Genomic DNA, 27,040 nt, shown 5'->3' with positions numbered 1-27,040 from the left:
AATGAAATCCTATCTATAACTTTATACCAGTTTCAAGTGGTCATTACACTACTAAAGCCTGATTTGAGTGTCGTAATGAAGTCAGAATTACCAAGAATAGCAATTACAAACCACCTTATTAACAGAGGACAATCTTCCAGTCAATGTAAGGTGTTACAATAATTGCTGGAGGGGAAGTGAATGCATTTCTATCAATCCAATAATGTAAAGGCATAAAAAGTTATTTTCAAAAGGATTTAAAAGCATAAAAGTGAGTTCAGGGGGGATAACTTTCAAAAATGTGCACATGCGCCCATATATGGCATCTATCTGGTATAAAGTTACAGATAGGAGTTATACCATGCCTGCAAATGTGTGCACACTATATAAAATATGGTTAAATCTACCCAACAACATTATCACATTTCTAAAATATAATGCGGCAGGTATTTTCAACATAGCCGGATAAGTAGTACTTTAATCCTAATTTGCCTATATTATTTAGCTGGATAAGTATCAGTTTTTGAGACTTATCTGGCTAAATGGCAACAAAGCCACCACTTACCCGGAGAAATCAACAATTATTCAGATAAATGGTGCAAATCTCCTATACGTATTTGTGCTCCTAATTGTAATCATTTATACATGGAGATTTAACTCACATATTTTCTTTAACACTTACGTAAGAACATAAGAACATAAGAACATGCCATACAGGGTCAGACCAAGGGTCCATCAAGCCCAGCATCCTGTTTCCAACAGTGACCAATCCAGGCCATAAGAACCTGGCAAGTAGCAAAAAACTAAGTCTATTCCATGTTACTGTTGCTAGTAATAGCAGTGGCTATTTTCTAAGTCAACTTAATTAATAGCAGGTAATGGACTTCTCCTTCAAGAACTCATCCAATCCCTTTTTAAACACAGCTACACTAACTGCACTAACCACATCCTCTGGCAACAAATTCCAGAGTTTAATTGTGCGTTGAGTAAAAAAGAACTTTCTCCGATTAGTTTTAAATGTGCCACATGCTAACTTCATGGAGTGCCCCCTAGTCTTTCTGTTATCCGAAAGAGTAAATAACCGATTCACATTTACCCGTTCTAGACCTCTCATGATTTTAATCACCTCTATCATATCCCCCCTCAGCCATCTCTTCTCCAAGCTGAAAAGTCCTAACCTCTTTAGTCTTTCCTCATAGGGGAACTGTTCCATTCCCCTTATCATTTTGGTAGCCCTTCTCTGTACCTTCTCCATCGCAATTATATCTTTTTTGAGATGCGGCAACCAGATTTGTACACAGTATTCAAGGTGGGGTCTCACCATGGAGCGGTACAGAGGCATTATGACATTTTCTGTTTTATTCGCCATTCCCTTTCTAATAATTCCCATGATTCTGTTTGCTTTTTTGACTGCTGCAGCACATTGAACCAACAATTTCAATGTGTTATCACTATGACGCCTAGATCTCTTTCTTGGGTTGTAGCACCTACTATGGAACCTAATATTGTGTAACTATAGCATGGGTTATTTTTCCCTATATGCATCACCTTGCACTTATTCACATTAAATTTCATCTGCCATTTTAATGCCCAATTTTCCAGTCTCACAAGGTCTTCTTGCAATTTATCACAATCTGCTTGTGATTTAACTATTCTGAACAATTTTGTATCATCTGCAAATTTGATTATCTCATTCGTCATATTTCTTTCCAGATCATTTATAAACATATTGAAAAGTAAGGGTCCCAATGCAGATCCCTGAGGCACTCCGCTGCCCAGTCCCTTCCACTGAGAAAATTGTCCATTTAATCCTACTCTCTGTTTCCTGTCTTTTAGCCAGTTTGCAATCCATGAAAGGACATCGCCACCTATCCCATGACTTTTTACTTTTCCTAGAAGCCTCTCATGAGGAACTTTGTCAAACGCCTTTTGAAAATCCAAGTATACTACAACTACCGGTTCACCTTTATCTACATGTTTATTAACTCCTTCAAAAAAGTGAAGCAGATTTGTGAGGCAAGACTTGCCTTGGGTAAAGCCATGCTGACTTTGTTCCATTAAACCATATCTTTCTATATGTTCTGTGATTTTGATGTTTAGAACACTTTCCACTATTTTTCCTGGCACTGAAGTAAGGCTAACCAGTCTGTAGTTTCCCAGATCACCCGTGGAGCCCTTTTTAAATATTGGGGTTACATTTGCTATCCTCAAGTCTTCAGGTACAATGGATGATTTTAATGATAGGTTACAAATTTTTACTAATAGGTCTGAAAATTCATTTTTTAGTTCCTTCAGAACTCTGGGGTGTATACCATCCTGTCCAGGTGATTTACTACTCTTCAGTTTGTCAATAAGATCTACCACATCTTCTAGGTTCACTGTGATTTGATTCAGTCCATCTGAATCATTACCCATGAAAACCTTCTCCAGTACAGGTACCTACCCAACATCCTCTTCAGTACACACCAAAGCAAAGAAATCATTTAATCTTTCTGCGATGGCCTTATCTTCTCTAAGTGCCCCTTTAACCCCTCGATCATCTAACGGTCCAACTGACTCCCTCACAGGCTTTCTGCTTCGGATATATTTTAAAAAGTTTTTACTGTGAGTTTTTGCCTCTACGGCCAACTTTTTTTCTAATTCTCTCTTAGCCTGTCTTATCAATGTCTTATATTTAACTTGCCAACGTTTATGCATTATCCTATTTTCTTCTGTTGGATTCTTCTTCCAATTTTTGAATGAAGATCTTTTGGCTAAAATAGCTTCTTTCACCTCCCCTTTTAACCATGCTGGTAATCGTTTTGCCTTCTTTCCACCTTTCTTAATGTGTGGAATACATCTGGACTGTGCTTCTAGAATGGTATTTTTTAACAATGACCAAGCCTCTTGCACACTTTTTACTTTTGTAGCTGCTCCTTTCAGTTTTTTCTAACAATTTTTCTCATTTTATCAAAGTTTCCCTTTTGAAAGTTTAGCACGAGAGCCTTTGATTTGCACACTGTTCCTCTTCCAGTCATTAATTCAAATTTGATCATATTATGATCACTATTGCCAAGCGGCCCCACCACCGTTACCTCTCTCACCAAATCCTGTGCTCCACTGAGAATTAGATCTAAAATTGCTCCCTCTCTTGTCGGTTCCTGAACCAATTGCTCTATAAAGCTATCATTTATTCCATCCAGGAACGTTATCTCTCTAGCATGTCCCGATGATACATTTACCCAGTCAATATTGGGGTAATTGAAGTCTCCACAAAATAGTAACAGTTAGTATCAATATACAATGAGCCACACAATGGGGTAGATTTTCAAAGGGGTACGCGCATACGATACGCCCGTACCCCCTGAAAACCTACCCCAAACCCCCCCATGCGCGCTGCCGAGCCTATTTTGCATAGGCTCGGCAGCGCGCGCAAGCCCCGGGACGCGTGTAAGTCCCGGGGCTTGCATGGAGGGGTGTGTCGGGGGCGTGCCGTGAGTGATGTGGCGTTTCGGGGGCGGGCCGCGAGTGACGCGGCGTTTCAGGGGCAGGCCCGGGGGCGTGGTCGAGGCCTCCGGACCAGCCCCCGGGTCGCTAGCGCGCGCAGATTTACACCTGCTTTCCGCAGGCGTAAATCTGCCAACAAAGGTAGGGGGGTTTAGATAGGGCCGGGGGGGTGGGTTAGGTAGGGGAAGGGAGGGGAAGGTGAGGGGAGGCGGAAGGAAAGTTCCCTCAGGGGCCGCTTCGATTTCGGAGCGGCCTCGGAGGGAACAGGCAGCGCACGCTGGGCTCGGTGTGCGCAGGTTGCACAAATGTGCACCCCCTTGCGCGCGCCGACCCCGGATTTTATAAGATTCGCGCGGCTACGCGCATATCTTATAAAATCCAGCGTACGTTTGTTCATGCCTGGTGCACGAAGAAAAGTACGCCCGTGCGTACATTTATAAAATCTACCCCAATATCTCTAACATACGTTGTAGGCGAAAGGTTTTTTAACTTCTATGTGCAAAATCTCTTTAAATTTGAGAATAGGACCATCATAACACCCAAGGTATACAAGCAAATTAGCCTGAATTTTAACCGCTATGGGTCATATAAAATCATCGGTCCAAATTTATCAAAAGTCTCTTTTTATTAAAGAAAATATTTTTGTTTTTAATTTTTTGTAAAAAATGTGGAACTGTACTTCCCTTATTCATTGATGGCGCTATCGCGCTTCGGAGATCCAGTCACTTAACAAAAGCAAGTCCTTCATTGTTGGCGCTACCGCGCTTTGGTGATCCGATTGTCAGTGCAAGTCCAGTCCGCTGCTGCTTCAGGGACTGTTATCGACTTTGCTCTCCTGGGATACCTTCTGAGAAGTCTAAATGATTATGTCCACATAATATTCAATCCTTAGATTTCACTCCGGTCCTTAAGTCTTACTCACTCCATGGCGCCTTTTCCTCTTGTCGGCGTCTTAGTAATTGAAGTCTCCCATTATTACCGCACTACCAATTTGGTTAGCTTCCCTAATTTCTCTTAGCATTTCAGTGTCCATCTCACCATCTTGACCAGGTGGACGGTAGTATACTCCTATCACTATAGTCTTCCCCGACACACAAGTGATTTCTACCCATAAAGATTCAATTTTGCATTTAATCTCATGCAGGATGTTTATCCTGTTGGACTCTATGCCATCCTGGACATAAAGCGCCACACCGCCTCCCGGGTGCTTCTCTCTGTCATTGAGATATAATTTGTACCCCGGTATAGCACTGTCCCATTTGTTGTCCTCCTTCCACCATGTCTCTGAGATGCCAATTAAGTCTATGTCATCATTCACTGCTATACATTCTAATTCTCCCATCTTACTTCTTAGACTTCTGGCATTAGCATACAAACATTTCAAAGTTTGCTTTTTGTTTGTATTTTCATTCTGCTTTTTAATTGATAGTGATAAGTTAGAATTTTTTAGCTCAGATGAGTTTTTAGTTACAGGCACTTGGACTACTTTTCTTATTATTGGAACCTCACTGTCGGGATGCCCTAATTCTAATGCATCATTAGTATCCTTTGAAGATACCTCTCTCCGAACCATGCGCTGCGGAGCGACTGTCGGCTTTCCCCTTTGTTCTAGTTTAAAAGCTGCTTTATCTCCTTTTTAAAGGTTAGCGCCAGCAGCCTGGTTCCACCCTGGTTAAGGTGGAGCCCATCCCTTCGGAAGAGACTCCCCCCTTCCCCAAAAGGTTCCCCAGTTCCTAACAAAACTGAATCCCTCTTCCTTGCACCATTGTCTCATCCATGCATTGAGACTCTGGAGCTCTGCCTGCCTCTGGTGACCTGCGCGTGGAACAGGGAGCATTTCAGAGAATGCTACCCTGGAGGTTCTGGATTTAAGCTTTCTAATAAGATCCTAAATTTGGCTTCCAGAACCTCCCTCCCACATTTTCCTATGTCGTTGGTGCCCACATGTACCATGACAGCCGTCTCCTCCCCAGCACTGTCTAAAATCCTATCTAGGTGACGCGTGAGGTCCGCCACCTTCGCACCAGGTAGGCATGTTACCAGGCGATCCTCACACCCACCAGCCACCATCCAATTTAGTAACATGCATGTGGGAAGGAAATTACCAGTTTACCAACTAGTCCCCCAGTTAACCCAGACCCCTCACTCAGTCAGTATTTGGCTATGAAGAATTTTATTCTCACTTAACACCAGATAATTAGCAGATAATTTGGCAGGTTGTAAAATAGCAGCTTACACAGGTAACTGTTGGCCCCTCCACAGAAAGCCCACTGCCCGCTCTTTTTTTATATGTGCAATTTTATTCACACAACATTTCTTGTATACATCTGCAAAAGGTTTATAAACTAGCAATTATGTGCATATGTGATATTTGCACATGCCACAACTCTTTGAAAATTCACTATGTACAAATTGACAATTGAAAATTGCTACTTTTACCTTTGTAACTCCTTTGAAAATTCACACCATAAGGCTGAGTTTTCAAAAGCTTCTACACGCATACTTGGACTTTACAGGTGCAAGTGGGCTTTTAAAAATTTCCACAATATATGCTACTTTTGGACACATAACACCTTTGAAAATTCATGCCATAGTGCAGTCTGTACTGCTTTCTCTATATTTCACAGAACTGATTGTGTATTTGCTACATACCCCATGTGGCTGTAATATTTATTACAGGTTTAAACAAAAGATTACCTTGGAAAATTTGGCAGTTGAAATTTTGACCATAAGGTCGATTCATTTCCAGGGTCAAAACATTCTTGTAGAAAGATAGTTATTGAGTTTAAATACAAATAATTGCATCCCATGTTAAAAAAAAAGATGGTTCTAATTTTCATGTGTGCCTTTGGAAAACTGAATAAGCCCCCCTATTCCTGGGTTTTTAGAACAGCCCCTATTTTTGAATTCTGCAGTGCATCATCAGTTTCATTACAATATCCAAGGCCCTCATTATTCCTTTCATAATATTCATAGTCATTCTCCTGACATCACTAACATCTAGAATGGGGAAGAAAAAAAATCATAATGAACATGGCCTTATCATTATGTTGCTTAAACAAAGGTCGAGAGGCAAAAATGCCTACACATCAGACTCTATACGGTTTCCTTTTAATATGCTCAACACCACTTATGTGGTACAGCTCTACAAGAAATAATTGGGGGGGGGGGGGGGCTAAGAGAAATTACAGGAAAATAGTAGGCCAAATTCTCATAATTAGAATAACATTAAGGAGATAGGGAAGGCTAACATGTATGCAAGATAGAAACAGTTAATAAAACATCTCATAGCATTTCATCACTTTGCCTTGTCTTTATTGCCATACCATCAGCACTGTACATCAAGACATACAATCCATTCACAAATACCAAATTTACTTTATACTACTACTCTGAAGTTTTAGTCTCCACACCACCTCTCAGGATAGGATGCCTAGACTGCTCAAAATTAACTTTACAAAATAAGGGTAACAATGGGCCAATCATGGCAGCCTTGCCGCCGCCCGCCTCACTCACCCTCCGGACACATTTAACACGGTTATAGCCTCCCTAGGCATGCATGTGCACGCACTACAGCAACCTGCAGACTCCGTGGCTGGTAACTTTGCTGCTGTGTCGCTTGATGACATCACCCCTGCTGGGGATTTAATCACCAGCTGCTTGTCTCACAGATGCCTTTGCAGCAGGTCTCCTATGTTCCTGAAGTACTAGTTGGTTCAGCATTCCCGCCTTGATCCTGCTCCTTTTCCTGCATGTTCCTGCCTGTTCCCAGTTTCACTCTGTGTTGCCTTGCTCTTGGTACTACCTCTGTTTCCCATGTTCTGCCTCGTTTCAGCCCTCCTCCTTTGTCTGTGTTGCTGTGTCCTCCCTCTGGCTGGATTCTCTTAGCCCTGACCACGGATTGGATCTGGACTTGTCTTGATCACAGCCTGCCCTGATTTCAGACGGGACCTTGACTTCACTATGCACACTGCTTGCCTCAACCTCAGTTGGGTCACCGACTGAGCCTATCGCCACCATCTTCACACCAGGCCAAGTAAGTCCTGCTGGCCACAAGAACCTGTGGCCTTAACCCAAAGGGGAGGCAGCTGGCTAGGCAGAAAACCTAGTCCTGTGATGCGTTAACCATCACATGTTAAGTCCTATCTTGTGCTCACATAAGATACGCAGTGCCAACTTAATGGCAGCTCAAGGGCTCACTCACTCTCATTGTGACAAGCAGCCAGCAAGCACGAATAAGGGTAGACAGATGGTGAGAGGAATGTTTAATTCTCTCACACAGCACATGCATCCTCTGCCTTCAACAGTTGATGCTGAGCTCCAGGGGATAACAGCCAGGTTATTCAGTGATGACTGGAATATTGTGCTGGGATGCTGTCTGACTGAAAGGATACCTACCTCTAGATCTTTTTGAACAGAGTACAGTGTTCACTTCACATCTAAGCTTTTCCAGAGCTTTTCCAGAACTTTGATTATTTTTACCTCCAGCTATCAAGATTTTCTCACCATCGCAATCCCTTTTGCAGATCACATTTATCTTAGACAATTACGCCTTATTTTATGATTTGATTTCTCAGAGACTTTGCAAGTTTATCAGTGTTATTATTCGAATCTGTTTTCCATGTTTTCCAAGTTCTATAACCTTGTTATATGTACCGCCTCTTGGCATAATTTTTATGTTTCAATGTAAACCGATGTGATCTGTATTTTAATACAGGAACACCGGTATATAAAAATCTAAAAATAAATAAATAAATAAATGTTACGCGTGCTGGCCGCAGCAGACTCGCGGCTCGGCCCCCTCACCTCTTTCAAAGTACTCCAGCATCTGGTCCCTCGTCTCTGGCAGCTGTGGGCCACCGGCTCCGTCCTCAGGCCGCCCCTGGTGCCTCCAGCTCTGCTACAGCTTCTGATGCTCCACGTCAGGCCTCTCCACGTGGCCCACAGAGAGACGCCATTCCGACCAGCATCACACCCCTCCCTAGGCAAGCACGTGCGCACAGCTAGTCTTTAAATAGGGCCCACGGCAGGAACCTGGCCATGGCCCCGGATGATGATGTCGGCGGAGCTCCGATATATAAGCCCGGGCTCCGCTCTCTCAAATTGCCTTTGCAACAGGTCCCCTCGCTAGTCGAGTACTCGTTGCCTCTTCAGTTCCTGGCTCCTGATCCTGATTCCCTTCGTTCCTGTTTTCTTGTTCCTGTGTTCCTGTTCCTCGACTCTCCTTTGGATTGCTGACCTGGTTTGACCTCTGCATCGCCTGACTACTCCGTTGACTCTCTCCAGCCCCAGACCTAGACCTCTGCATCATCTGACAACTCCGTTGCCTTTCTCCAGCCCCGGACCTCTGCATTGCTTGACTATGCCGGTGCTTCTCTCCAGCCTTGGACTTCTGCTTCGTCTGAACATCCTTTGACTCTCTCCTCGTCTAGACCTCAGCCTTGCTTGCCACTGCTCCTAGATTGCCTCCAGCCCTGATCCCAGCTTGCTTAAAGATGCCTCTTCAGCCTTTGTCCTGGACGTGGTTCATTCAGGCTTCGGCCTGCTCTTGCTCGGGCACCCTCTGTCAGACTGTGTTCCTATTGGTGCCCGCGTCTCCGGGACTCCGCCTCATCCAGTACAGACTGATACCTACACTAGTTGCTGCCTCTAGGCTGACCTCGATCCACCCATCGACATCCACTGACGGAGGCCACCTAAGTCCAGCCGGCCCCGGCACCCAAAGGCTCAACCCGCGGGGAACGAGGGCTGGTATTGGTGAAGCGCCAGCCAGCCTCCGTCCATTATCCCTCTCTGCCTGCCAATGGTGGGGACCCATAGAATCCCTCCTACGGGTAGCGTCAACCCCACCTCAGCCCAAGGGTACACCTCCGGCGCAAAAGATTGCAAAGGCCATGGACTCAGCGGAGCCGCTTGCCCTCCAGGCTATTCCTGGACTGGCCTTAAAGGTACAAGAACAGCAACAGTTTCTCGAGGCTCTGGCCTCTTCCCTCGAGCATCTGCATATACGGCTAGATGCCATGTCCAGCAACTCAGTTCCAGCGACGACTTCCTCTCTGCCACAGCTATTTACTTCTTCCTCCAGAGCCTTACTGGCCCTACCAGCCCCGCCTCGTTTCAATGGTGACTCCAAACTGTTCAGAGGGTTTATTAACCAGTGCTACATGAAGTTTGCTCTTCAACACTCCATCTTTCAAGATGAACTAACCAAGGTCACCTTCATCCTGTCTCGCCTAGAAGGGAAGGCACTGGCCTGGGCTTCTTCCTTGTTGGAGCGATCAGGCTCACTCCTACGGGAACTGTCTCAGTTCGTGGCCATGTTCCAGCGAATCTTTGATGATCCTGGGTGGCATGCTGTGGCAAGTACTAATCTATTACACCTTCAACAAGGCCAAAGAAGCCGCTTTGACTATACAATTGAATTCCAGACTTTAGCATCTGAACTCGCTTGGCAAGAGGACTGCCTGTGAAAAAGTAGTAAACGCCCAACTTATGGAATACCTGGAAGACAATTGCATCCTGCATGCATCCCAATTTGGCTTCCGCAAGAACCTGAGCACTGAGGCTCTCCTACTCTCCCTTACAGACACCCTACTCATTGGCCTGGACCAGGGACACAATTTTCTCCTTGCTTTCTTAGATATCTCAGCTGCCTTTGACACGATAAGCCACAATCTCCTCATCTCCAGCCTCGTAAACATAGGTATCTCTGGCACTGCCCTCCTATGGTTCAAATCCTACCTGGCTAACAGATGCTTCTCCGTGAAACTAGGCAGCTCAGAGTCCACTCAGCTCTCTCTCACACAAGGAGTACCGCAAGGCTCCTCCCTTTCCTCCACCCTCTTTAACATCTATCTCCTACCCCTATGTCATCTCCTCTCAGACCTTGGGCTTAAATTCTACATATATGCTGATGACGTCCAGATTATCATTCCCCTCCGTGAAACTATCCCTGTCACCCTTAGCTTCTGGGAGGAATGCCTAGCATCCATCAACTCCCTACTCACATCCCTTCAACTCGCACTCAATGCCTCAAAAACCGAGCTCCTCCTCATCCTCATCCACAACCATCAAACCTTCAAGCTACTCCCCCCCAACGACCCCAAGACCCTCTCCTTAACCTCACAGCCCGCCGTCTGAAACCTCGGTGTCCTCATCGACCCTCTGTTGAACCTAAAAAATCACATCAGCTCTGTCCTTAAAGGCGGTTTCTACAAACTTAACATCATCAAAAAACTCAAGCCCCTACTTCACACACATGATCTCAGAACAGTCATCCAAGCCACCCTCTCATCCAAGTTGGATTACTGCAACTCCCTCTACCTTGGACTCCCCTACTCCACTATCAAACCCCTCCAGATACTTCAAAACGCCACAGCAAGACTCCTTAGCAACACACGTAAAACAGACCATATAACCCCAGTCCTTAAGGATCTGCATTGGCTACCCATCTCTTTCCGTATCCTCTTCAAATCCCTCACTATTATACACAAATCTATCTACAAGAACACCACCTCATGGCTCAGCGAACCTCTCCAACTCTCACAATCTGCCCGCCCTACTAGAGCAAACCTTACTTACACCCTTCAGGTCCCACCCCTCAAGAGGGCCTGCCTCTCGGCAACCAGGGAACGTGCCCTATCCATTGCCGGACCAACACAATGGAATGCCATGCCATCTCACCTCCGGCTGGAACCCTGCCCCCTGAAATTCAGAAAGATGCTCAAAACATGGCTCTTTCACCAGGCCTTCCCTGACTAGCCGATCCCTCCCCCCCGATTCCCTCCCCCCCAACCCCTCGCCCTTCTGTTGTAATTATGTAAATATGTTCACCCTCATGACCAAGATCAATGATTGTAAATATGTTCATCGCACTCTCCCCTTTCCCCTGCTTAACTTTTAGGCTCTCATGAGCCCTTTCTCTCTCTCTCATATCCTCTCCCAGTTCTCCCCTCCCCTGTTCGATGTAATTTCAGCCTTTTTGTTACAATGTAAACCGATATGATGTGTATTTTAATGTCGGTATAGAAAAGATGTTAAATAAATAAATAAATAAATAAACAAATACATCTACCTGGACGGGCTCTCCCCGCAACTAAAGGATGACTTGGCAGCATGAGAGCTCCCTTCCTCTCTCGAGGATCTTATTGATTTAACAGGCTGAATTGACCATCGTCTCCAAGAGCGTCACCGGGAGAATTGGATGCCCAAGAAACCCTTTCAGGTCCGTTCCCACTCGTCACCTGCTACCTGCTACCAATCCTTCTACTGGTGGGAATTCTGCTGTGGCCAAGACCGATGAACGCATGCAGTTGGGTCGTGGGCGTCTGTCCCCAGAAGAGCGCTTCCGGTGGAGGCAAACAGGCCTGTGTGTGTACTGTGGAGCACTCGGCCATCACCTACTGACTTACCTGAACCTACAGACTTGGGGTCCTGAACTTGGGCGCAATGTCTCCAGGCCCTCAACTATCCATGCCTGTTATTATAGTCTGGGACTCTCAATTGTTTCCTGTCCTTGCTCTGGTAGATTCCGGAGCAGGTGGTAATTTTATCCTTAAAGACCTAGTTCAACTTATGGGTAACAATACCTGTCCTCTCAAGACTTCCTTGTGCATTGCTTCAATCTATGGAGAACCGTTACCTGGCTGAATCTCCTTATCCACAGAACCAGTTCGACTTCTCACTGGCACTCTCTATTCTGAAGAAATTGAACTTTTGGTTCTAGAGAAATCCATCCACCTAGTAGTTCTGGGACTACCTTGGTTCCAACATCACTCCCCCCAATTCGATTGGGGGTCTCTTCAACTGACGAATGCGGCTCCTCCTGTCACTAGACTTGCCTACATAAAGTGGCGTCCCCACCAGTGGTTCCTCTGGCGACCACTTCTTCAGGCATACCTGCTCCCTACACAAACTTCAAAGATGTGTTCTCGAAGCAGAAGGCAGACCTCCTACCACCTCTTCGGAGATTTGATTGTCTATCGATCTTCTACCTGGGACCATGCCCCCCCCCCACCTCCCCGAGGGCATACCTATCCTCTGTCTCTTCCCAAGACCAAGGCCATGACGGAATACATCCAGGAGAATTTTGCAAAAGGGTTCATTTGCCTCTCTACCTCCCCTGCTGGCGCAGGTTTCTTTTCCATCACTAAAAAGGATAGATTTTTAAGACCTGTATTGATTACCGTGGTCTGAATGTGCTCACTCTCAAGGACAAGTACCCTCTGCCCTTGATATCTGAATTATTTGATCTGCTACATGGAGCTTCTATCTTCACCAAGTTAGATTTATGCGGAGCCTACAACTTGGTGCGTATTCGCCCTGATGACATCTGGAAGACTGCTTTCAATACCAGAGATGGACATTACGAATATTTAGTGATGCCCTTCGGCCTTTGTAATGCACCCGCAGTTTTCCAGCGAATGATTAATGAAATCTTCAGGGATCTCTTGTACATCAAAGTTGTGGCATACCTGGATGACATTCTTGTCTTCTCCAAGGACCTAGCTATGCACCATACAGATGTTTGTACCGTACTTCAACGTCTTCGGGAGAACCATCTGTTTGTGAAATTGGACAAGTGTCTGTTTGAAAAATCCAGCTTGCCCTTTCTGGGGTACATAATTTCCCAACAAGGGTTCTCGATGGATCCCGTGAAACTCAAAGGAATCCAAGACTGGCCACAACTCGTGGGCCTTAAGGCACATCAGCATTTCCTAGGATTCACGAATTACTACTGCCACTTTATACCGCACTACTCTACATTGGCGGCTCCTCTTACAGCTTTAACCCATAAGGGTCAAGACACCCGAATCTGGACCCCGGAGGCTATCTCTGCCTTTCGTCGCCTCAAAGAGGCTTTCTTAACAGGATCCTGTCTCCATCATCCAGATCCTGACCGCCCTTTCCTGGTTGAGGTAGATGCCTCCATGATTGGAGTGGGGGCGGTCATGAACCAATGCTCTGCTTCCGGATCCATGGTCCCGTGTTCCTTCTACTCGTGCAAATTCTCCATTGCAGAACAAAATTACAGCATTGAAGACCGCGAGTTATTCGCCATCAAGCTGGCTTTGGAGGAATGGCGCCCATGGCTAGAGGGCACTCAACATAAATTTACAGTGTTCACAGATCATAAAAATCTGGAACACTTCTGCCAAGCCCAACATGTCATTGCACGTCAAGCCCGATGGGCTCTGTTCTTTTCCAGATTTAACTTCGAGCTTCGCCACCACCTGGCAGAAAAAAATCTCCGGGCAGATGCCCTATCACGTTCATTTGAACCTGAAGACAAACCCGATGAACCCGGTCATATTATTGACCCAGCCTGCATTAGTCATTCAGCTACTCATCCTGTTCCTACTGGGAAAACTGTGGTGCCCAGTCATCTCCATGAAAGAGTCCTCCAGTGGGCACATGGCTCTAAGTTTGCCGGTCACCCAGGGCGAGCGCGAAACTTAGCGCTGCTCCAATGGTTCTTCTGGTGGCCCACTGTGGTCTCTAATGCTAAAGCGTACGTCGATTCCTGCAGTACCTGCACTCAACAGAAACCCCGGGTCGGGCAACCTTGGGGTTTACTCCAGCTACTTCCAGTTCCCGAAGAACCATGGACACATCTTTCCACGGATTTCATTGTGGATTTACCACCATCTAAAGGCCACACGGTCATATGGGTTACAATTGACAGATTCTCCAAAATGGTCCATTTTGTTCCACTACCGAGCCTTCCATCTGCACCCAAATTGGCACTCCTGTTCTTTCGACACATCTTCTGACTACACAGCTTACCCAAGGACATTGTTTCTGACAGAGGCCCACAATTCATCGCCAAATATTGGTGCGCTCTTTGTAAAAAGTTTGGCATTAACATCAGTTTAACAGCATCATACCATCCTCAAGCCAATAGACAAGCCGAGAGTACAAACCGCTCCTTGAAGGCCTTCCTCCACGCATATATAAACGATCGTCAGGACAATTGGTCTAAGTTACTTCCTTGGGCGGAGTTCTCCCACAACTGCCGCTGCCACAGGTACATCGCCCTTTTCCATCGTCTAAGGGAAACAAACACAACCACCGCTACACATACCATTGTTGGTGCCTTCTCCTGCTGCGCAAGCCACTGCCAATGCTCTCAAGGCACTTTGGAACCAGACGAATCTTCGCTTATGCCAAGCCGCTTCCCGGGCTAAGAGATCTGCTGACAACCATCGACGCTCGGCTCCTGAGTTCCTTCCTGGCCAGAAAGTCTGGTTAAGCGCCCGTTATATTCCAATCAAGATACCTTCTCAGAGGTTTGCACCAAGGTATATTGGACCTTTTCCAATCATTCATCGTGTCGGACCAGTAACTTACCAACTCCAGCTGCCGCCTACATTGGGAATCCACAATACATTTCACATATCACTCTTAAAGCCTGTGGTCCTATCCTGGCCTTCACGAAAGGCTCCTGCACCTCCTCCGCTGGTTGCGGAGACCGACACCACTTATAAGGTCCACGAAGTCCTTGACGTCCGCCATAGGGGCTGCCAGTGGGAATACCTTCTTTCCTGAGACGGTTATGGCCATGAGGAAAATTCATGGGAGACAGTCTGTAACATCATGGATAAGAAACTCCTCCTCCAGTTTCATTGTGCCCATCCGGGCAAACCCAGACCTCCAAGCGGGGGGGGGGGGGCGTAGGGGGGGGGTACTGTTACACATGCTGGTCATAGCAGACCTGCGGTTCAGCCACCTCACCTCTTTCAAAGTACTCCAGCATCTAGTCCCTTGTCTCTGGCGGCTGTGGGCCACCTGCACTGTCCTCGGGCCGCCCCTGGTGACTCTGGCTCTGCTACAGCTTCTGATGCTCCATGTTGGGCCTCTCCACATGGCCCGCGGAGAGATGCTGTCCTGACCAGCACTGCGCCCCTCCCTAGGCGTGTGCGCATGCACAGCTAGTCTTTAAATAGAGGGTGAGTTGGGGGCAAGATGACGTCCAGAGAGGAGTCGCAGTGAGTGAGCTGCTCATTCCTTGGTGTTACCTTGGCGCTTTTCTGAGTGTTCTCTGGTGATTTTCTGGTTGGAAATTACAAGAAAATCATGCCAGCAAAGAGGAAGGGAAAAATTAGGGTTTCCCCATTGATATCAAAGCAACTTTCAAACTCATTACCTGCTTTGCGACTCCTGGAACGGTGAGAGAAGGGGGGAGTAGCCTCGCTGTGGCACTGATAGGAGAAGAGTCGGAGATGCTTGAGGCAGAGGTTTCCCTCAGCCCCCCCACGAGTAGACCTCCTGCTGAGAGGGGCACGTCATCGCTAGGAGACCTGCAGAAGACGTTGAGTGCTGAACTCGGCAGTCTGAGACTGCAGGGAGGAGGAAGTGCGGCACCTGCACAGCCGGAGGCATCGAGGGAACATTTCGGGGAAACTTCAGAGGCAGCTGGCCAGTCAGAAGCTACACTTTCAGGCACTGAAGTACCAGCATATTCCGGTGAGCAAATAGCAGCCCCTATTAAACCAGCAGTGGTCACACTGGAGACTTTGTGGGATCTTACACAAATGTTAGATCAACAGCAGTCCCTGCAAAATGTGAAAGTAAAAATGGAAAAAATGGAAACTGAGGTAAAAAGTATCCATGAATTCAATCAAGGAAAGAATGGCATTGTCCCGAAAATTAGAGCATTTGGAAAATTGGAACCGGAGGTTAAATCTTAGGTTTATAAAATTTCCTAAAGTTATGGGAGAATTGCCCATTATGACCTTTAAAAGGTACCTCCAGGAGATTCTCCTTATGACGGACACTGAAATACCGACATTAAATAAAGTATACTTTATTCCTAGATCAACAACCGAAAGGGAAGGTACTATGGGTCAAGAGCAAAATCCATTAGATATAAATAATTTGATGATGTTTCTAGAATCTTCAGCAACTGAAGTTATTGAGTGTTCCACTTTGTTTCTTTGGTAACTGAATATGATGTAAGCAAAATAATGACTAGGTATTTCCGACATCTGAACTCTCCCTTTCATGGATCATTAGTCCGTATGTTTCCAGATATATCAAAGACAACGCAGGAATGTCACAGGGGCTTTTTAGCTATGGAACAGGAAACTGGTTCTTTAGGCGCTTCATTTTTGTTGCGCTATCCCGGTAAGTGTGTTGTCAAAAAGGGAAATGATTGTTACATGTTTTTTGCCCGTGAGCAACTTAGAACTTTTATTGATTCTTTTCCTGTTAGTGATAGAACCACAGAGTCTCAAATGTAGAATGTGCCTTATATATCTGGATTATACCAATTCTTATATGTTTCTTGATTAACTCCTTAGATCTCAGCCCCCCCAACAGAATTATCAGATGAGATTATGGATAAGGTACAGAGAAGGGCTACCAAAGGGCTACAGAGAAGGGCTACCAAAATGATAAGGGGAATGGAACAACTTCCCTACGAGGAAAGACTAAAGAGGTTAGGACTTTTCAGCTTGGAGAAGAGACGACTGAGGGGGGATATGATAGAGATGTTTAAAATCATGAGAGGTCTAGAACGGGTAGATGTGAATCGGTTATTTACTCTTTCGGATAGTAGAAAGACTAGGGGGCACTCCATGAAGTTAGCATGGAGCACATTTAAAACTAAACGGAAAAAGTTCTTTTTTTACTCAATGCACAATTAAACTCTGGAATTTGTTACCAGAGGATGTGGTCAGTGCAGTTAGTATAGCTGTGTTTAAAAAAGGATTGGATAAGTTCTTGGAGGAGAAGTCCATTACCTGCTATTAAGTTCACTTAGAGAATAGCCACTGACATTAGCAATGGTAACATGGAATAGACTTAGTTTTTGGGTACTTGCCAGGTTCTTATGGCCTGGATTGGCCACTGTTGGAAACAGGATGCTGGGCTTGATGGACCCTTGGTCTGACCCAGTATGGCATTTTCTTATGTTCTTAAGATGAATGTTCAGGAACCATGGACGAAGACAAGGAACACCAACGAGGAACAGGGTGCCTTGAAGAATTGAAGAAGCATCACGGAGGACTCCTGGAAGGATGAGCTGGAACTGAAGATCCAGGAGCAGTCTGACTCCATGACCAACTCCTTGCGAAGGCGAAAACTGAGTAAAGGAAGGCCCTCTTTACAGGGCTCTCGAGGAAATGCTTGGAACATCAGCAGGAGGAGCCCAGGAGGACAGCCTACTGCTGGCCCTTAAAAAGAAGAGAGGAGGCGCAGCTGCACACCTAGGAAGAGGGCAGGACCATGGAGAGCGGCTTCCTGCCACACAGGAAGAAGACGACCCAACGTCGGCGGCTCCCTGCCGCGAAGAAGACTGAAGATGATGGCAGCTTCCTGCCGCAAGAAGAGGAATGGCCTCCAGGCTGTGAAAAAGGACCCGAGCGATGCCACAGAAGGGGAGCTTCAGGGCGGCCTCCAGGCTGCTGAAGAGGAGAGCTGGCAGCGGCCTAACCGTGAAGAGATGATGTGTTCGACAGAGGCCTCCAGGCCACATGGAGAGGACAACAGCGGCTCCCAGGCTGCATGGAAGACCTGGTCAGCGGTGGCTCCCTGGCATGGCAGTGGCAGAGAGCAGCGGTGTTGAGCAGCGGCAACCTCCAGACCGCGAAGAGGGGAGTCAATAGCAGCAGCTCTCTGCCACAGGAAGCTACAATGGCGGCGGCTCTGTCCACCACGAGAGGTAGCTTCGGCGGTGGCTTCCAAGGCCGTGAGGAGAGGCAGGGAACGTGGCGGCCTCCAGGCCATGGAGGAACAATGTTGACAGCAGAGAGGTGAGAGGCTGCTTGTGGCCTAGCCGCAAGCAGCATCGTAAAATGAAGTGGCTGAAAGGCAGATTAAAAATAAAGTAAATTAACAAAAAGTATGGATATTTGTTCAGTGAAACTTTGCACTCAGTCCTTCTGCCATTCAAATTAAAATTCAGGGAAGACCAGCAGAGAAATACTAATGATGTCCCCTACCATTGAAATTACCCATTCACTAGACACACTGGTTGGTGGCTATATAAAGAAATGCTGGGCCACCTTAGCCAGGTCTGGCCAGACTTCAGCCTTGAGTGCTAATGGGTCTGTGGCCACATCTTCGATAGACTTTGTGAGGTAGCACATGACTAAAATATGTACAGGGGGTCTCCTGTGCTGGGGGTATACTGTTGTCTGCTGTCAACCACTGTAGCTATGGCCTGTGTCAGGAAAGCCCATTCTGTGGTGGCTATGTTTGAGTGATGGATAAAGATGAAGGGAAGTGTACCTGACAGGGTGCTGCTCAAGCTAACAATACTGTATGGAGTGCCCACTGGCATTCCTATTCCAGCAATCTAGCCACCAGCATCTTCAAGTGAATTAGACTGTTGGACCAGATGGCGATGCTTTCTTTTACCCATGGGTCATACAGCATGGCTGGTATGTATGAACCCAGCTGGGTGAGGAGTTTGAGCCTATTTTCCAGCTGTAGTTGCAAAGAGTCCACAATCAGCAACACCTCTGCTTTAAGTCCAGGATATTTGACCTTACCCAAGGTGTTGCTTGTTGAACTCAGATACTCCATGGAATACTTGAAGGGCTTCAGGACTTGTCCTATCTATATCATGTGTAACCAATCATGATACCCCAAGGAGTAATCCACATCTATCTCAGTTTCTATAAACAACTCATGAAGGACTGACTGTTGCTGTTCTATCCTCTGCAGTAACAGATAAGTAGAATTCCATTTGGTGCATACATCCTGAATAAGGTAGTGCAGAGGTGCTTCCACTGTTTCCTCCTTCTCTCAGAGCTACTGCCCAACCTTTATATGCCAATGAACATGCCCTGCTGTTTTCTTGCTCCTCCTATATCAGGTCTTTCAGGACTACGCTGCTGCAATTTTGGCTATCAGACCCAGGGCATCACTTATTATTAGGTGCAGAAGAGTGCAAAGCATTGGATCCACTCATAGCCCCATATGTATTTCTCCTTCCTTTATAAATCTTATTTTTTTATTTTTTTTTACTTTTTTTTTTAATTCTGAGAAATCTCTTTAGAATCAGAATCTGTCTGGAACCCAAGAAAGAAATGATTAAATAAAATTATGCATGCGTAAAGTTGAGTTTTCCTTTTACTTCTAGATTTAAAAAAATGAGGAAATCATCCTGGGATAGGCTGGTTGAAAAAGTGCTTTAGCTTGATTGGGCATCCTCCTTCTTTACTTTCTACGCCACCTCTGACCTGTTTGACTTGAAAAGGAAAAAACTGCAGTTTCCCTTGCCTCTACACTATAGTGTGTCCAAAAACAAAGGAAACAAATATTTTCAGGTATTTTTGCAGGCACCGTCCATTCATTTTGGAAACAGTGAACAGAACTGGAATTGAATTAGTTGATCACATTTTACTCAATTATTTCAAATAAATGCACATTCCTACTAAATATACTATTAGCTTTTCTAGCTGCTTTGCCATAGTGACTGGCTACTGTGAAAATATCAGAGATTAGGGATGTGAATCGGGCTTCGGACGATTAAAAATATCGTCGATATTTTCAAAATCATCAGAAATTGGGGGCTCCCCCAAAATGATAGGAAAACCCCACGATATTGATCGTGGGGGTTCTCTTATCGTTTTGAGGGAGGGTGGGAAAAATGGCACACAAAAATAACCCCTAAACCCACCCCGACTCTTTAAAACGAATCCTTTGCTTCCCCACCCTCCTGAACCCCCCAAAAAACATTTTACAGGTACCTGGTGGTCCAGTGGGGGTCCCGGGAGCGATCTCCCACTTCCGGGCCGTCAGCTGCCACTAATCAAAATGGCGCCGATGGCCCTTTGCCCTTACCATGTAACAGGGTATCTGTGCCATTGGCTGGCCCCTGTCACATGGTAGGAGCACTGGATGGCCCACGCCATTTTTAAAGAAGGCGCCGGCCATCCAGTGCTCCCTCCATGTGACAGGGGCCGGCCAATGGCACGGATACCCTGTCACATGGTAAGGGCAAAGGCCATCGGCACCATTTTGATTAGTGGCAGCCGACGGCCCGAGAGCGGGAGATCACTCCCAGGACCCCCACTGGACCACCAGGTACCTGTAAAATGTTTGTTGGGGGGGGGGGGGGTGGGGGGGGGGGGGAAGCAAAGGGATTAGTTTTAAAGGGTCGGGGTGGGTTTTTTGTTTATCGGCTCGGGTGCAGCCGATAAAACAAAACCGCGATCGGGCCCGATGAAAAAAAACCCACATGTGAATCAGAACCGGAATCCGAACCGATTCTGGTACCGATTCACATCTCTATCAGAGATGAAGTTCTCCAAGCATTTTTCCCGATTCGTGTCTGATAGTTCTCCTCCTCCTTAATAGTGTTTGATATTGGATTTCCGCATTACAAATGCATGATTTAGCAATTTTTTTTATTACAGCATATTCCTCCAATTTATCAAAATCTTCTTTCATCTTATAAGAACATAAGAACATAAGAAAATGCCATACTGGGTCAGACCAAGGGTCCATCAAGCCCAGCATCCTGTTTCCAACAGTGGCCAATCCAGGCCATAAGAACCTGGCAAGTACCCAAAAACTAAGTCTATTCCATGTAACCATTGCTAATGGCAGTGGCTATTCTCTAAGTGAACTTAATAGCAGGTAATGGACTTCTCCTCCAAGAACTTATCCAATCCTTTTTTAAACACAGCTATACTAACTGCACGAACCACATTCTCTGGCAACAAATTCCAGAGTTTAATTGTGCGTTGAGTAAAAAAGAACTTTCTCCGATTAGTTTTAAATGTGCCCCATGCTAACTTCATGGAGTGTCCCCTAGTCCTTCTACTATCCGAAAGAGTAAATAACCGATTCACATCTACCCGTTCTAGACCTCTCATGATTTTAAACACCTCTATCATATCCCCCCTCAGTCGTCTCTTCTCCAAGCTGAAAAGTCCTAACCTCTTTAGTCTTTCCTCATAGGGGAGTTGTTCCATTCCCCTTATCATTTTGGTAGCCCTTCTCTGTACCTTCTCCATCGCAATTATATCTTTTTTTAGATGCAGCGACCAGAATTGTACACAGTATTCAAGGTGCGGTCTCACCATGGAGCGATACAGAGGCATTATGACATTTTCCGTTTTATTCATCATTCCTTTTCTAATAATTCCCAACATTCTGTTTGCTTTTTTGACTGCCGCAGCACACTGAACTGACGATTTCAATGTGTTATCCACTATGACACCTAGATCTCTTTCTTGGGTTGTAGCACCTAATATGGAACCCAACATCGTGTAATTATAGCATGGGTTATTTTTCCCTATATGCATCACCTTGCACTTATCCACATTAAATTTCATCTGCCATTTGGATGCCCAATTTTCCAGTCTCACAAGGTCTTCCTGCAATTTATCACAATCTGCTTGTGATTTAACTACTCTGCACAATTTTGTGTCATCTGCAAATTTGATTATCTCACTCGTCGTATTTCTTTCCAGATCATTTATAAATATATTGAACAGTAAGGGTCCCAATACAGATCCCTGAGGCACTCCACTGTCCACTCCCTTCCACTGAGAAAATTGCCCATTTAATCCTACTCTCTGTTTCCTGTCTTTTAGCCAGTTTGCAATCCACGAAAGGACATCGCCACCTATCCCATGACTTTTTACTTTTCCTAGAAGCCTCTCATGAGGAACTTTGTCAAACGCCTTCTAAAAATCCAAGTATACTATATCTACCGGTTCACCTTTATCCACATGTTTATTAACTCCTTCAAAAAAGTGAAGCAGATTTGTGAGGCAAGACTTGCCCTGGGTAAAGCCATGCTGACTTTGTTCCATTAAACCATGTCTTTCTATATGTTCTGTGATTTTGATGTTTAGAACACTTTCCACTATTTTTCCTGGCACTGAAGTCAGGCTAACCGGTCTGTAGTTTCCCGGATCGCCCCTGGAGCCCTTTTTAAATATTGGGGTTACATTTGCTATCCTCCAGTCTTCAGGTACAATGGATGATTTTAATGATAAGTTACAAATTTTTACTAATAGGTCTGAAATTTCATTTTTTAGTTCCTTCAGAACTCTGGGGTGTATACCATCCGGTCCAGGTGATTTACTACTCTTCAGTTTGTCAATCAGGCCTACCACATCTTCTAGGTTCACCGTGATTTGATTCAGTCCATCTGAATCATTACCCATGAAAACCTTCTCCATTACAGGTACCTCCCCAACATCCTCTTCAGTAAACACCGAAGCAAAGAAATCATTTAATCTTTCCGCGATGGCCTTATCTTCTCTAAGTGCCCCTTTAACCCCTCGATCATCTAATGGTCCAACTGACTCCCTCACAGGCTTTCTGCTTCGGATATATTTAAAAAAGTTTTTACTGTGAGTTTTTGCCTCTACAGCCAACTTCTTTTCAAATTCTCTCTTAGCCTGTCTTATCAATGTCTTACATTTAACTTGCCAATGTTTATGCTTTATCCTATTTTCTTCTGTTGGATCCTTCTTCCAATTTTTGAATGAAGATCTTTTGGCTAAAATAGCTTCTTTCACCTCCCCTTTTAACCATGCCGGTAATCGGTATGATTACTCTGTTGCAAGATTTTATATCATCTGCCAACATTTATATCATCTGCCAACATTCACATTTTACCTTTTAATTCCTCTTCAATATAATTTATAAGAGATTAAAGTGAATTGGTCCATGTGGCACCAGAGATGTGGATTTGTTTTCTAACAAAAAAAAACCCACAATAAAAATGTTCATTTTTGTTTTGTTTGGTTATCAATGAATGATTGACAGAGCATTGTTAAGTAAAGCAATATTATTTTATTAGACTGTTTAATACAATGTTAACTATTTGCTTACTTCAATAAAAATATAAATTAAAAAAAAAAAAGAAAATGAAACAAAAAAGTTTGTTGAAATTCAGGGAGGATTGTTTACATTTGTTTTAGAAATAAAAAAAAACCCAACGTCAAAATTTCAATATTAACACACCCCCACTTCTCCCCCAGGCCATCCCCTATCTCCCCACCCTCCCCAGATATCTCTTGCCCCTTCTGTGTTTCTGTGAAACTGAAATGGGATAGAAGCAATCCACAGTCACTCCTGACCTGCCAGGTCCCGTTCTCAGAATGGTAGGGCCAGCGCCACTATGTTGTATGGCCATATGGCTGAAGGCAAAATGGTTCTGGTCTCAGAGCTGGCCAGCACTATTTTGAAAATGGGACCTGACAGGGCTGGGACCTGACTGGGATTGCTTCTGCCCCATTCTCACTTTGCAGAACCCCATGTAAGAAGTAATAGATGCTCAAGGAGGGTGGGGTTATACAGGAAGGCTTGGTGAGATCAATTTTTTACTTTTGGCAGCCGTGGAAGATTTATCAGAGCGGGGAGGGGAAACCCAGCTTCTTTCTTTCTTTTTGTATTTGCTTTCTCTTTTTCTGCTTTTTAATTTTAATTTTTTAATTTTTGCTTTGTTTATATTCTGGTTAAATAAAATAAACCAGGCTGAAATAAACACAAAATTAAACAAAAATTGAATTTAAAATAATGAAATGAAAAATGAAACAGAATGGACATTTTTTCTGTACGCATGCTTATGTGGCCCCTTGCTTGTCACTTTCCCTTCACCAGAGTGAACCCCATTGATCATCACTTTCTGATTCTTGTTGCCCAATCAACATCTTACTCAAATTATAATTTGTCTTCCAACTACCAGATTGGCTCTCTTGCTCATCAGTCTTGTATATGGACATAAATATGTGTCAAAGATTTTATTGAAATCTAGATATACCATAACTAATGTTCCCTCTCAGCTGCATGGGGACCACTGTCAACCATCTAATCTCTGGGCATGCTCCAGTCATCTTGTGGTTTGAACTATGCAAGGCTGACAGCTGCTGAAAGACTGGAGAGCCTGTGTCATTCAAACCTCAAGACAGCTGAGGCATGTTCAGCAGTTAGGTGAGCTTCAGTAATCCCCATGCAGCTTAAAGGAAACATTGGCCATATCAATTGCACCCCAATCTACTACTCAAATTTGTTTGGCAAGAACAAGAGGTCATAGTACGAGGTTCCAAAGAGGTAGGCTCAGGAGCAACATCAGAAAATATTTTTTTTGTGGAAAGGGTGGTGGCTGCATGGCATGGCTGCCAAGAGAAGGTGGGGGGAAACAAAAACGGTAACAGAATTCAAGAAAGTATGGGAGTTTGTAAGAGGAAAACCAAAGCTCAACTGGGGTCTATGGCATTGCACCAGGAATGAAATTTGGCAGACTAGATTGGACTTAATGTTACTTATTGTGAAGATCTGTGAGCAATGCTCCCCTCCCAGGAGCAGGGGCCTTCAGCGAGCCGTGTTCCCTGCTGCTCAGTCCTGCAAGCCCTACGGCTTGAAGATCCTGCTAGTAGTCGTGTTCCTTGCACCGTCACGGGATTTAAGCCTGCCCCTCAGTGAGTTCCATGCCTCAGCTTGGGTTCAAGTCCAATCCTTGTAGTGAACCTTCCTTGCTTTAGCTCTAGTCTTGTATTTGCCTTCTTCTTTGTCTGTTTGGCCCTAGTTTTGTGGTCTTCTGGATTTGTTTGTCCTGTGTCTGTCTAGTTCTGGTTATGTTCTGACTTGTTTTTTGGGTACCATTTCATTCCCTGTCTCAGTCGAGGCTCAGCCCTGCCCTTGTGGGTGTCTTTTAGTTCTCATATGAGCACCTCTTGGTAGGTCTTGCCAGTCACTAGAACATGTAGGCTCAACCCAAGGGGGAGACGGCCAGTATAGGCAGAAAGTCCTGGTGTCAGGCCAGTCCAGGCCAGTTCTAACTAGGTCCAGCCATACTCTTGCTCTGGGAGTTATCAAATACCTGCACTCCTGCCATCACACTTATCTGCTCTCATGGTTTATGTTTATGTAGATGGAATTAGGTTTCCCCATAGAATATTACTGAGAAAGTTCCAATATCAGGAAGCTCTCGGGGAGCAATGTCACCTAGGGGTGACAGGTAGAATCCATCTCCTAAAGGGTACGTCAGCATCTGAGATAACTAATAAGTCATGAGGAGGAGTCTGGAGAGCCAAAGGTTGTGTTTAGAGTATGCCTTAGGGATCTGGTCAACCCAACACATTGTAATATGTTTTTCAGTTAATATAATGTAATATTGTACAATATATCACATTCTGATATAGAATTTGAACAATGTAATAAAATATATAGTAAAAAAGAAAACCAAGATTCATTCTTAAAGAAACATAAGACATCTTTAGTGGACAAGTTATTCCTTCTTCTCTCTCTACCTGCTGTCCCCAGCCAATCTCTCCCTAAGTCTGGATGCCTCTAAACCTTGTGATGCTTCCAGCCACACATAATAACTACTGCATGAGCTACATTCTGAAACTGTAGCAAGTAATGCTATTTTTTATGTTATTTTTAAAACCTCTGGACACAACTTCATCCTGAGGGTAATGTTCCTTTGCAACAAAAACATGTAACCAAAACACATAACTTATTAACTTCTACAAAACAACCACCGTTCTCTAGATATTTTTGTCTTGGTTGGAAGGCAGCTTAATTGAGAACCCTTTGGGTGGTGACCTTTGTTACCCACAGTAAAAATCTTTCTCTTCTAACGTAGTTTATTTGTGTATTGCTTAAGTTGCATCAGCTGCCAGAAGTCAATGATCCTGTGGCCACCCAGATATTAATGTTAGCTAAGGTACTTAAGTACACCTCCACAAAATCATAAATAAAGGTTAATTTAGCTTACCCATTTGCATTCCTGCTGCATTACTGCAGAGGCCATCCTATCTTGGGATTTAGCTTCACTCCTCAAAACTAAGAATCATCCTTGAATTCTTTTGCTCCCATTTCCTCTCCTATGAGGCTGTTCCATTTTTCCACAACCCTTTCAGTAAGCCAAGGGTTCTAAAAATGATCATACCAATATTTAATGATGCCACCTTAATAAGTATGACAGCAAATCATATTCCACTAATTTGAAACTCTCAGGACTGTGCTAACACACTGTAGTGAAACAGCAGTTTTATGTGAACTATGATTTCTCATTTTGCCCTAGGATTTGTGATTTTCCAGAGAGACCTCATTTCTTTTAGGTTGCTTGCTCAACAGAGTAAGGCATGGACAGCATATATATATCTCAGTATCCTTAGGGAGCTGAAAGAATATAACATCTTGCAGTACCACTGGTCAGAATGCTAATACTGGTCAGAAAGCCCTTGGTCAGACAGCTATTGCTAGTCCTCTCGTCAGAGTAGGTTCTATTTACCATCGCACGCTGCCTTCTATCCATCAACCAGTTTGTGGTTAGATCTTTCATCTAACATTTCTTTCCTAGGAAAACTAATAGAAAAAACAGTACAAATGCAACTAATTAAAAGGGTTCCAGCCTGACATTAGTGCCAGGATAAATGGTTGAAAATATTCTAACGAACTAAATTACTGAATATATAAATAAACATAGTTTAATGGGACAAAATCAACATGGACTTAGCCAAGGGAAGTCATGCCACACCAATTTGATACATTTTTTGGAAGGGGTGAATAAACATGTGGATAAAGGTGAGCCAGTTGATAAAGTGTACCTGGATTTTCAGAAAGTGTTTGAAAAAGGAGTTTGGTGAATTATTTT

General features: G+C 44.6%; 1 protein-coding gene across 3 annotated transcripts in view; it reads right to left on the bottom strand.

Annotated features, from left to right (window-relative positions):
• Window positions 1-27,040, bottom strand: part of PDE1C (phosphodiesterase 1C) — a 1,569,255-nt gene that overhangs the window by 1,351,364 nt on the left and 190,851 nt on the right. The gene's annotated exons all lie outside the window — the stretch shown is intronic.

This window comes from Rhinatrema bivittatum, chromosome 2 (genome assembly GCF_901001135.1).
Source record: "Rhinatrema bivittatum chromosome 2, aRhiBiv1.1, whole genome shotgun sequence".
Classification (NCBI taxonomy): Eukaryota; Metazoa; Chordata; class Amphibia; order Gymnophiona; family Rhinatrematidae; genus Rhinatrema; species Rhinatrema bivittatum.
This window is presented reverse-complemented; position numbering and strand designations above follow the sequence as displayed.